Source organism: Cibotium barometz, chromosome 48 (genome assembly GCF_041138505.1).
Source record: "Cibotium barometz isolate CiBa-2024 chromosome 48, ASM4113850v1, whole genome shotgun sequence".
NCBI classification, from domain to species: Eukaryota; Viridiplantae; Streptophyta; class Polypodiopsida; order Cyatheales; family Cibotiaceae; genus Cibotium; species Cibotium barometz.
Window position 1 is genome coordinate 256,109 of NC_141093.1, and position 11,014 is coordinate 267,122.

The window sequence follows — 11,014 nt, forward strand, 5'->3', positions numbered from 1 at the left end:
TCTACTCATCTCTCTGATCTTCTCCATGTCCATGCCAATTGTTGTGATGCTCCATGGAAGTGCTTGTTCTTCAGGAATGTGACTAGTTGCTTTTCTGTGTAAGTAATGCAAGTAAGATATCACTGCCTTAGGTAGGGATGGGGTGACTTTTGTACGATTGAGCTTGTCTTTGACCCAGTCCATAGACCAAGAGCACAATTTATCATACTCCTTGTCTCCTATTTGGTATGTCTGGCAAATTTCATCCCAATTTTTTTGCATTGTTGTAAGGTCATAGTAGAATCCTACAATTGCTTCTTTAAGGACATGATCTATTTTCATTTTCTTTCCCACTTCCTCCATGTCTTTAAAGTCACTCAGATTCTTTCCTTTCTTCAATAGCACTTTTCCTTCCATTATTTTAGCTTGAAGTGTCCTAACCTCATTTGGCGAAAGTCCAGCAATACACCTAAATAAGGTGGGTCCTAGTGCCACAGTGCCAGAAGCTTGCTTAAGTTGGCCACCCTTAAGAGTACTATCTCTCTTTATGTTATCAAAAGAGCTTATTTCTCCCTTTGTATTTGGAAGCTTTCCATGTGCATATTCATCCAAAATGAATTGCCAGTTCTTGAAGATATCATCCTCACAAAATAGAAGATGGCCATCTGTCTTGTAAAATCCATGTTGAAGTGTATGCTCGGTTGTCTCCACAAAGTTCTGCAATAGTAATATGAAAATGTAGTTAGCAAGATATGTATTCACACTAACAATTATTAAGGACCATGAATAGTTTTAAAAAAGAGGTATGAGACACTTACCAGCCAATCATAGTGGTCTTTCTTTGTGACATTTACACCAGGTTTGGGTCTTTGTGGACGACCACATCCCAACCATTGGCCCCTTGCTAGTTGATGGTGGGAAGTCTTATGAGGCTCAAACTTGAGTTTGAGCCTATCTTACACTTTTGTGTGTCAAGGACATTTCTTTTCTTCTATTTAAACTATCTCTCTCATTCACACATGACCAAAGTGAGCATGGTAAAAAATAAACTACTTAGCGACACACCACTTCTTTTCTTCTATTTCAAGAGAAATCTCTTACCTCCCAAACCGATGCACCACAATCAAGCAAAGAGCTATTGTTTCAATGGCTGAGAAGTTGATAAGCCCCTAACCTGCTTCATTTGCAACAAAAACCAGTGAGATAAGAGAAGAAACATAGTGCATGCATAAAGGTAAACAATTTCTCATTCACTATGTATATTTTTTGTTATTACCCCATCGAGCCTGGACCCTGTCGCTCCACGAGACGCCATCGACGAGTCGGGCTGTTTGGAAATGCAGCCCTAAGTGGGTGGTAAATTCCATCCAAGGCTAAATACGGGCAAGAGACCGATAGCGAACAAGTACCGCGAGGGAAAGATGAAAAGGACTTTGAAAAGAGAGTTAAAAAGTGCTTGAAATTGCTGGGAGGGAAGCGAATGGAGGCCACGGGTGCGCCTCGATCAGATGCGGAACGGCGCGAGCTGGTCCACCGCTCGACGCGGGGCGCTGGTCAGCGTGGGCTGGCACGGCGGGACAATTTGTATGTTAGATAATGAGATATAAAGAATAGAGAGAGAGGACTGTGTGAGAGAGTGGATTTAGTTTTGCGAGATAAAGAATAGAGAGAGAGGACCGTGTGTGTGATAGAGTGCTTTTAGTTTTGAGAAGCATTACCTTAGCAAACCTCTTACAACTTCAGGGTGGCTTCCTCTAGCTACAAAGTTGGCAGCAAGGCTTCCTCTAGCTACAAGGTCAGCAGCAAGGCAACGTAAGCAGCAAGGCCGGCAGCGTAAGCAAGGCCGGCAGCATAAGCAATGGTGTAAGCAGCAATGGTGTAAGCAAGGCCGGCAGCGTAAGCAATGGTGTAAGCAAGGCCGGCAGCGTAAGCAATGGTGTAAGCAGCAAGGCCGGCAGCCTAAGCAATGGTGTAAGCAGCAGCGTAAGCAGCAAAGAAGCGTAAGCAACGGCACAAGCAATGGCAGCGTAAGCAACCGCACAAGCAATGGTGTAAGCAACGTAAGCAACGGCACAAGCAACGACAGTGTAAGCAACAGCAGCGTAAGAAGCGTAAGCAATGGCAGCGTAAGCAAAGAAGCGTAAGCAAGGGCAAGGGCGGCAGTACAAGGGTAAGGTGAATTTTTTGAAAAAATAAGGCCTCTCATTTTCAGCATTCTGCATCTTTAATGCATTCAATACCTTTAATGCAATCAATTTCATATGAATTGAATTTTGAACCATATGAATTGACATATATATAATATACATAACCCATCATGTATATACATATAAAAAACACACTTATAACACTATAATGCACACGTACACACATATAACACTATAACACACATGCACACACATGCACATACACACGTACGTGCACACACATATAGGTGTTCATAAATATACGTACATACGCACATGAGTACATGCATAAACACACATACACATAATTATAGTTATATATATTAATATATATAGGTATATATATATAGTTATAATTATAGTTATTTATTTATTTATTTATTTATAATATATATAGGTATATATATATAGTTATAATTATAGTTATAGTTATAGTTATATATATTTATTTATTTATTTATAGTTATAGTAATAGATATATATGCGAATATTTTTCAAAAAAAGGGCAAGTGAATTAATAAAAAAGGGAGAATCCGATACATAGACCACGTGTCAACACGTGCTTAGTGGTTTCCTATTGGCTTGGTACACCGTTTTGCATGCGAGCATGATGCCAGAAATACCTCTCTTTCCTTCGTGTCGCCGGGTGAGGGGGGTCTCTTCCATGGCTGGAGGCCTCTCTATTCTCTCTGCACAGCAGTTTGGGAGGCTCTTCCTCCTGCCGCTTTCTTTCCTTCCTGTCGCCGGGTGTGGGGGGTCTCTTCCGTGGGCTGGAGGCCTCTCTATTCTCTCTGCGCAGTAGTTTGGGAGGCTCTTCCTCTTGCTGGTAGGGGCTACTCGGATTTCTACACTCTGGCTTGTGAATATTAATATAGATTAAAATCATAGTTATTTAAAAAAGTAACATTTATATTATGGCTCAATCTCAGGTTTAAACCTCCTGAGATTGAGCCTCCATTTAAGAAACATGAAAGTATATATTAAAATTATAAAAAGAATATAACACACACACACGCACATAATTATAGTTATACATATTAATATATATAGGTATAGATATGTATATTAATATGAATATAGATATAGATATGTATATTAATATGAATCTAGATCTATATATATATATATATATATGAATGGTTGTCCATGGTGCTTCGGCTTAGTCTTAGGTTTGAGGCTCGATCTTAAGTTTAAGCATCCCTTCAAGAAACATGGAAGTCAAGGTTAGGGAGCATATGGTTGGTGATCCAACGAAGCCATAAAGTGTGAGTCCCAAGCTTGGGCTCAATCTTAGGTTTGAGGCTCAATCTCAAGTTTGAGTCCATGGTGCTTTGGCTGAGTCTTAGGTTTGAGGCTCGATCTCAAGTTTGAGCATCCCTTCAAGATACATGGAAGTTAAGGTTAGGGAGCATATGGTTGGTGATCCAACCAAGCCTTTTAGCTTTAGTCTCAAACTTGGGCTCTATCTTACATTTGAGCCTCAATCTTATGTTTGAGACTTGATCTCAGGGGGTGAACATCCCTTCAAGCAACATGAAAGTCAAGATTGAGGAGCATACATAACGTTTAAGTCCCAGGCTTGGGCTCAATCTTAAGGTTGAGTCCCAAGCTTGGGCTCAATCTTAGTCTTAAGTTTAAGCCTCTCTTAATTGTGTATGTAATGTCTCTTAAGGCCCAATCTCATCTGCAAGCCATGTCGATCTTAGGTTTGAGTCCCGAGCTTGGGCTCAATCGTAGTCTTGAGTTTCAACCTCTCTTAATTGTGTGTGTAATATCTCTTAAGGCCCAATCTCATCTGCAAGCCATGTCAATCTTAGGTTTGAGTCCCAAGCTTGGGCTCAATCGTAGTCTTGAGTTTCAACCTCTCTTAATTGTGTGTGTAATATCTCTTGAGGCCCAATCTCATGTGCAAGCTATGTCAATCTTAGGTTTGAGTCCCAGGCTTGGGCTCAATCTTAGGTTTGAGTCCCAGGCTTGGGCTCAATCTTAGGTTTGAGTCGCAGGCTTGGGCTCAATATTAAGTTTGAGTCCCAAGCTTGGACTCAATTTTAGTCTTGAGTTTGAGCCTCTCTTAATTGTGTGTGTAATGTCTCTTGAGGAGCATACGTAATGTTTAAGTCCCAGTGTTGGGCTCAATCTTAAGTTTGAGTTTGAGCCTCTCTTAATTGTGTGTGTAATGTCTCTTGAGGAGCATACGTAATGTTTAAGTTCAGGGTTGGGCTCAATCTTAAGTTTGAGTCCCATGTTTGGGATCAATCTTAAGGTTGAGTCCCAAGCTTGGGCTCAATCTTAGTCTTAAGTTTCAGCCTCTCTTAATTGTGGTTGTAGTGTCTCTTGAGGCCCAATCTCATCTGCAAGCCATGTCAATCTTAGGTTTGAGTCCTGGGCTTGGGCTCAATCTTAGTCTTGAGTTTCAGCCTCTCTTAATTGTGTGTGTAATCTCTCTTGAGGCCCAATCTCATGTGCAAGCTATGTCAATCTTAGGTTTAAGTGCCGGGCTTGGGCTCAATCTTAGTCTTGAGTTTCAGCCTCTCTTAATTGTGTGTGTAATGTCTCTTGAGGCCCAATCTCGTGTGCAAGCTATGTCAATCTTAGGTTTAAGTCCCAGGCTTGGGCTCAATCTGAGGTTTGAGTCCCAGGCTTGGGCTCAATCTTAGGTTTGAGTCGCAGGCTTGGGCTCAATATTAAGTTTGAGTCCCAAGCTTGGACTCAATTTTAGTCTTGAGTTTGAGCCTCTCTTAATTGTGTGTGTAATGTCTCTTGTGGAGCATACGTAATGTTTAAGTCCCAGGCTTGGGCTTAATCTTAAGTTTGAGTCCCAGGTTTGGGCTCAATCTTAAGGTTGAGTCCCAAGCTTGGGCTCAATCTTAGTCTTAAGTTTAAGCCTCTCTTAATTGTGTATGTAGTGTCTCTTGAGGCCCAATCTCATCTGCAAGCCATGTCAATCTTAGGTTTGAGTCCTGGGCTTGGGCTCAATCTTAGTCTTGAGTTTCAGCCTCTCTTAATTGTGTGTGTAATGTCTCTTGAGGCCCAATCTCATGTGCAAGCTATGTCAATCTTAGGTTTAAGTCCCAGGTTTAGGCTCAATCTTAGGTTTGAGTCCCAGGCTTGGGCTCAATCTTAGGTTTAAGTCCCAGGCTTGGGCTCAATCTTAGGTTTGAGTCGCAAGCTTGGGCTCAATATTAAGTTTGAGTCCCAAGCTTGGACTCAATTTTAGTCTTGAGTTTGAGCCTCTCTTAATTGTGTGTGTAATGTCTCTTGAGGAGCATACATAAAGTTTAAATCCCAGGCTTGGGCTCAATCTTAAGTTTGAGTCCCAGGTTTGGGCTCAATCTTAAGGTTGAGTCCCAAGCTTGGGCTCAATCTTAGTCTTAAGTTTAAGCCTCTCTTAATTGTGTATGTAGTGTTTCTTGAGGCCCAATCTCATCTGCAAGCCATGTCAATCTTAGGTTTGAGTCCCGAGCTTGGGCTCAATCTTAGTCTTGAGTTTCAGCCTTTCTTAATTGTGTGTGTAATGTCTCTTGAGGCCCAATCTCATGTGCAAGCTATGTCAATCTTAGGTTTAAGTCCCGAGCTTAGGCTCAATCTTAGTCTTGAGTTTTAGCCTCTCTTAATTGTGTGTGTAATGTCTCTTGAGGCCCAATCTCATGTGCAAGCTATGTCAATCTTAGGTTTGAGTCCCAGGCTTGGGCTCAATCTTAGGTTTGAGTCCCAGGCTTGGGCTCAATCTTAGGTTTGAGTCGCAGGCTTGGGCTCAATATTAAGTTTGAGTCCCAAGCTTGGGCTCAATATTAGTCTTGAGGTTGAGCCTCTCTTAATTGTGTGTGTAATGTCTCTTGAGGAGCATACGTAAAGTTTAAGTCCCAGGCTTGGGCTCAATCTTAAGTTTGAGTCCCAGGTTTGGGCTCAATCTTAAGGTTGAGTCCCAAGCTTGGGCTCAATCTTAGTGTTAAGTTTAAGCCTCTCTTAATTGTGTATGTAGTGTCTCTTGAGTCCCAATCTCATCTGCAAGCCATATAAATCTTAGGTTTGAGTCCCGGGCTTGGGCTTGGGCTCAATCTTAGTCTTGAGTTTCAGCCTCTCTTAATTGTGTGTGTAATGTCTCTTGAGGCCCAATCTCATGTGCAAGCTATGTCAATCTTAGGTCTGAGTCCCAGGCTTGGGCTCAATCTTAGGTTTGAGTCCCAAGCTTGGGCTCAATCTTAGGTTTGAGTCGCAGCCTTGGGCTCAATATTAAGTTTGAGTCCCAAGCTTGGACTCAATTTTAGTCTTGAGTTTGAGCCTCTCTTAATTGTGTGTGTAATGTCTCTTGAGGAGCATACGTAAAGTTTAAGTCCCAGGCTTGGGCTCAATCTTAAGTTTGAGTCCCAGGTTTGGGCTCCATCTTAAGGTTGAGTCCCAAGCTTGGGCTCAATGTTAGTCTTAAGTTTAAGCCTCTCTTAATTGTGTATGTAGTGTCTCTTGAGGCCCAATCTCATCTGCAAGCCATGTCAATCTTAGGTTTGAGCTCTCCACTTGCTCTTAATCACCCAATCTGTGTGCTTCTAAATAAAGTTTATTAGAATGTCTAAGCTCAAACTCAAGTTTGAGCCCGAATACCTACTCCTTAAAACTACCTTCTTTGATACTACTTTGTAATACTTCCTACCTAGTAGAAAAGGTGGATTTTATAAGTATACAAACTAAGGTTTAATTTCATGTTTGAGACTCTGGACATTATATGTTTTTATCAATTCAGAATTTTATCATTAATTATGTTATTTCTTTGTTGCTAACATAGTCTAATGGTGATTCAAATGTAGGTTCACATGATGTGGATCAAAGGAGATAAAGTTTTTCTTCTTCAAGGAACCTCAAAGGAAGGGACGTGGAATCATTTTCTCCAATGATCCTACAGAATTTTGTGGCACCGTTGAGATCGGCGATGCATGTGTTTCTATTCATGTTATGGAAAGTTTAGAGGATATGTGTACTCTTCCATTTCCAACAATGGGGGCTAGTACCATGGGTGAAGCTGTTGGAAGTACTATTAAATGGCCAGTTCACATGTTAGTTCACGATGGACCAAAGGACAAAATGGACTCAAGAGGATGCCCAAAAATCATTGAGCAAAAAAAGCATCACCCACTTGACTTGATGGTGGGAAGAGATTCTTGGAGAGAGAAGAGGGTATTTATATGGAATGAGCATAAAACTGAAAAACTTGGAGATGGGGTGATTCTCTTTGTTCACTCTTATGAGGCTATCAACTTCAGGGATCTAGGAGAAACCCACCTCAGCATCATAATTGAAAAGCCATTGTCAATAGGAACATCTTTAAATACTACATCAAACTTACCCCATATCAATTTGATTAGTTGGCCCATAAAGCAACTTACCTTTGAGAATGGAGAAGAATTACAACTACTTGAAACTCATGATGCAGATCTACATGATGGTAGTGATAACCTTCATGACTTTCATTATCAATAACAATCGAGCAATGAAAATGGTTGTACTAAGGAGGGTGATACAGATGATAATAGCAGTTCAGGGCAAGAAGAATGTGATGGAGAGGATAACGGCACCAGCAATGAGAACACTCTATGTTTGCCTCAAAAAAGAAGGTATGTAATGAAAATCAGGGAAACAAGGAAGACTAACAAGAATGTAGCCTTTTTTACAAAGTGCAATCGTGAAGATGCGTACAATGTTGCAACCATTGATTGTTGTGCAAACAAATGTTGCAGACGGAAAGTTCTGCAAACAAGGTCAGACTTTTGGGGTCAAAACTACTCAAACAGGTCAACCTACATATATGATAGTATGAACATGGCATTTGGTAAGGAAGCAAATGAGGAGTGTTTTAACTTCATGTATGATGGAAGAAAAGTTTGCAGCACAGCATGGTACACTGTACATGGAATTACAAAGACTACTTTCTAGAGATATAGAAGAAGATATATGCAAGGATCAAGGAATGTGAGTCATGGGAACGATGCAATCATCCGAAAAGGTTTGACACATGTGGAGATAGGGAAGGCAATTATACAAGATTTCATAGATAATAATGCTGAGAAAATGCCTCATAAGTCTAGGACATCTATGTATGGAACTCGTGAGACACAAAAAGTTCTTCCAGCAATGTATAAACAAGTGGATATCTTACGTGAAGTTAATGCATCACTCAACTCTTTGGGATATAAAGGGCTTTCACAGCCCACATTTTCTCAAATGTGGAATACAATTTTCAAGACGGTCACTCTCTCCAAAACTAGCACATTCTCAAAGTGTGATATATGTACATCTATAAAGCTCAAACTGGAGTCAACAAAGAACCAAGAGGAGCGTGCTAAGTACTTCATACAGAGACGGGTGCATATGTTGCAGCAAATGAGTTGTAGAAATGTCGACTATGCTTGGAGAATGTACTCAGAGATGTATCCGAAAAAATATCTATACATTATTCATGACAAAATGGATCAGAAGAAGACTTGCATACCACGAGTGACTCCAGTTCCTAAGTCACTTAACCAAGTGATGTCTCTTCCAATATCCTTAACAGGAATGCTCACACATGGTCATGGTCAAAATGCTTATGGACACTTTGGAGTGGGTTTATGGCCAAGTGATCCCAACTTCACAATTGCTTCTTTGTCCAAGTGTCTTAGAAACTTGGAGAGAATGGATTATCACATGTACGGTGATTTGATATGTGATGGTACCACTCCTCAGACATCACATAATATTTTTGAATGCTTGATGTCTAGAATGGCATTAGATCATCACATGAAGATAAAAAATGAGAAAAATTTGCTTTGTATCTCAAAAGATGTTACAAATGCGGAGATGCAAACAAATGCTGCTATGCATGAGGAGAATCAAGCCAATAATCAAATGGTGCAATGTGTTGCAAATATGGAGGCAAATGAGAGTACACAAACAAATGATGTCACATTAGAGGATGTTGTGGACACATTTAAGATATTGCCAAAGACATTGTTGCTTCAGTTGGATAACTGTGGATCTGAAAATAAGAATCGATATGTATTCGCATACTTATCTTTACTGGTGGCAAAAGGAGTTTTTGAGATGATGCAATTGGGCTTTCTTATGGTGGGACACACGCATGAGGATATTGATGCATTGTTTAGTCGCTTTTCAGAGAAGCTTAGAACAAGCCAGACATTCAGCTTTCCTCACTTGATGCAAAGTTTTAATGAGTGTACAAGCATGAAACCAACACCTTTTCTTATGAAGGAGGTGCCAGACTTCAAAGACTATGTAAAAGGCTACTTACATGAAGGAGCAGATAGACTAGTGGGTCATTCAAAGCCATTGCAATTTAGATTTTACATGAATGATGCCGTACCATTGATGCAATACAAGATACACCCCAAATCAAGTGAGTGGTTGCCTGAAAATGGAATTGAGTTGTGGAAGCGTAATGATGCAGGGACACCTATGATTCCTCAAGGGGTTCCAAAGGTTGTGCCTATTTTTGAATATATAAAGGATAAATCCTCTCCCTAACCCACAGCCTCTGCCTCAGCCCCAAAATGAGGAGCAGACTCTATTTGAAGGCCTGGGAGACATTCAGGACCTTGGCTCCACCGTGCTTGTGAAGCAGACAGCAAGGAAGTCCATTATTGCACCAGTTGTTCCTACTGTCTAGCAAATGGTGGAAGTAGTCACCTTTCAGGCTGCTGCTAAGGTAGCAGCACCCCTTGCTACCAAAGCTTCAGAACCAGCTGTACCTGTGCAGTTGAAGCGGGTGAGGACAAAGACCACTCCTAATACCCGTAGGGAGCAGTACGAGAAGGAGAGGGCACAAAAAGCTCAGGACATGGCAAAGGAGCAGGGAAGAGAAGAGCGCAGAAAAAAGTTCAAGAATGACAAGAGGCCATGGACCGACACACCAAAGCCACCCCTTCCTCCAAAGGTCAAGAGACGGAGGAAGCCTCGTGTGAAGGCCCTTCAAGAGATCCGAAAGTTTTAGATGATTGTGGAGAATGTCATCCCCCACGTTGCATTCCAGCGTGTAGTCCGGGAGATCTCCCAATCACTCACTGAAGCGGGATGTACGATGGAGTGTAGCTGCACTAGGGGCAATCCAGGAGGCTGCAGAGCAGATGGCCACGTCTTTTTGAAGATGCAAACTTGTGTGCCATCCATGCAAAGTGAGTGACGCTGATGGACAGGGACCTCCGTCTAGCGACTCGCATCTGCTCCGACCCTGCCTTAGGCATTAGGATTAGGATCACTTTTTCCCAATGTTGCCTTGGAGGCCTTTTATTTTTCATTTTCTTCCTATGTTGCCTTGGAGGCATTGTAATCTTGACTTTCTTTTCATGCAATATATATGCAGTTTCCAATCTCAGTTCTTTGCATCCATTGGTGTAGATCCTTGTTCTTAAGTCAAAGTTTCCAGTATCATAATTTTTATGAATAAGTACGAGTTGTGACAGAATAAAAAAATGTTCCCCAAGCAATGAAAGATCCAAAAAAAAGGCAAACCCGCCAACGGTGCGACCAGTCACGCCGTGTGGCGAGTTTTGACTTTTTTGGGTAGAAGAACCTATTATTAGCACTTTCATGTTCTACTGTTTTATCATAAACAATTTGTAAAGCAAAATTTCAATGTAGGTGACCAGTGCAAGATTGGAAAAATGAATATGCAAGTGCATTTTACTAACTGCATGTAGAGAAAAGTAATATTCATTGGTAGAGATACAAAAATTAGATAGGATTTATAGCACACAAGTACAACAATTGATATAAAGTATCCAATACAAAAGATTTTCCATTACATAATCTGTCCTGCTTGTGCTTCATGGCACTGTCTACTATTTCCTTGGATTTCCCTAATA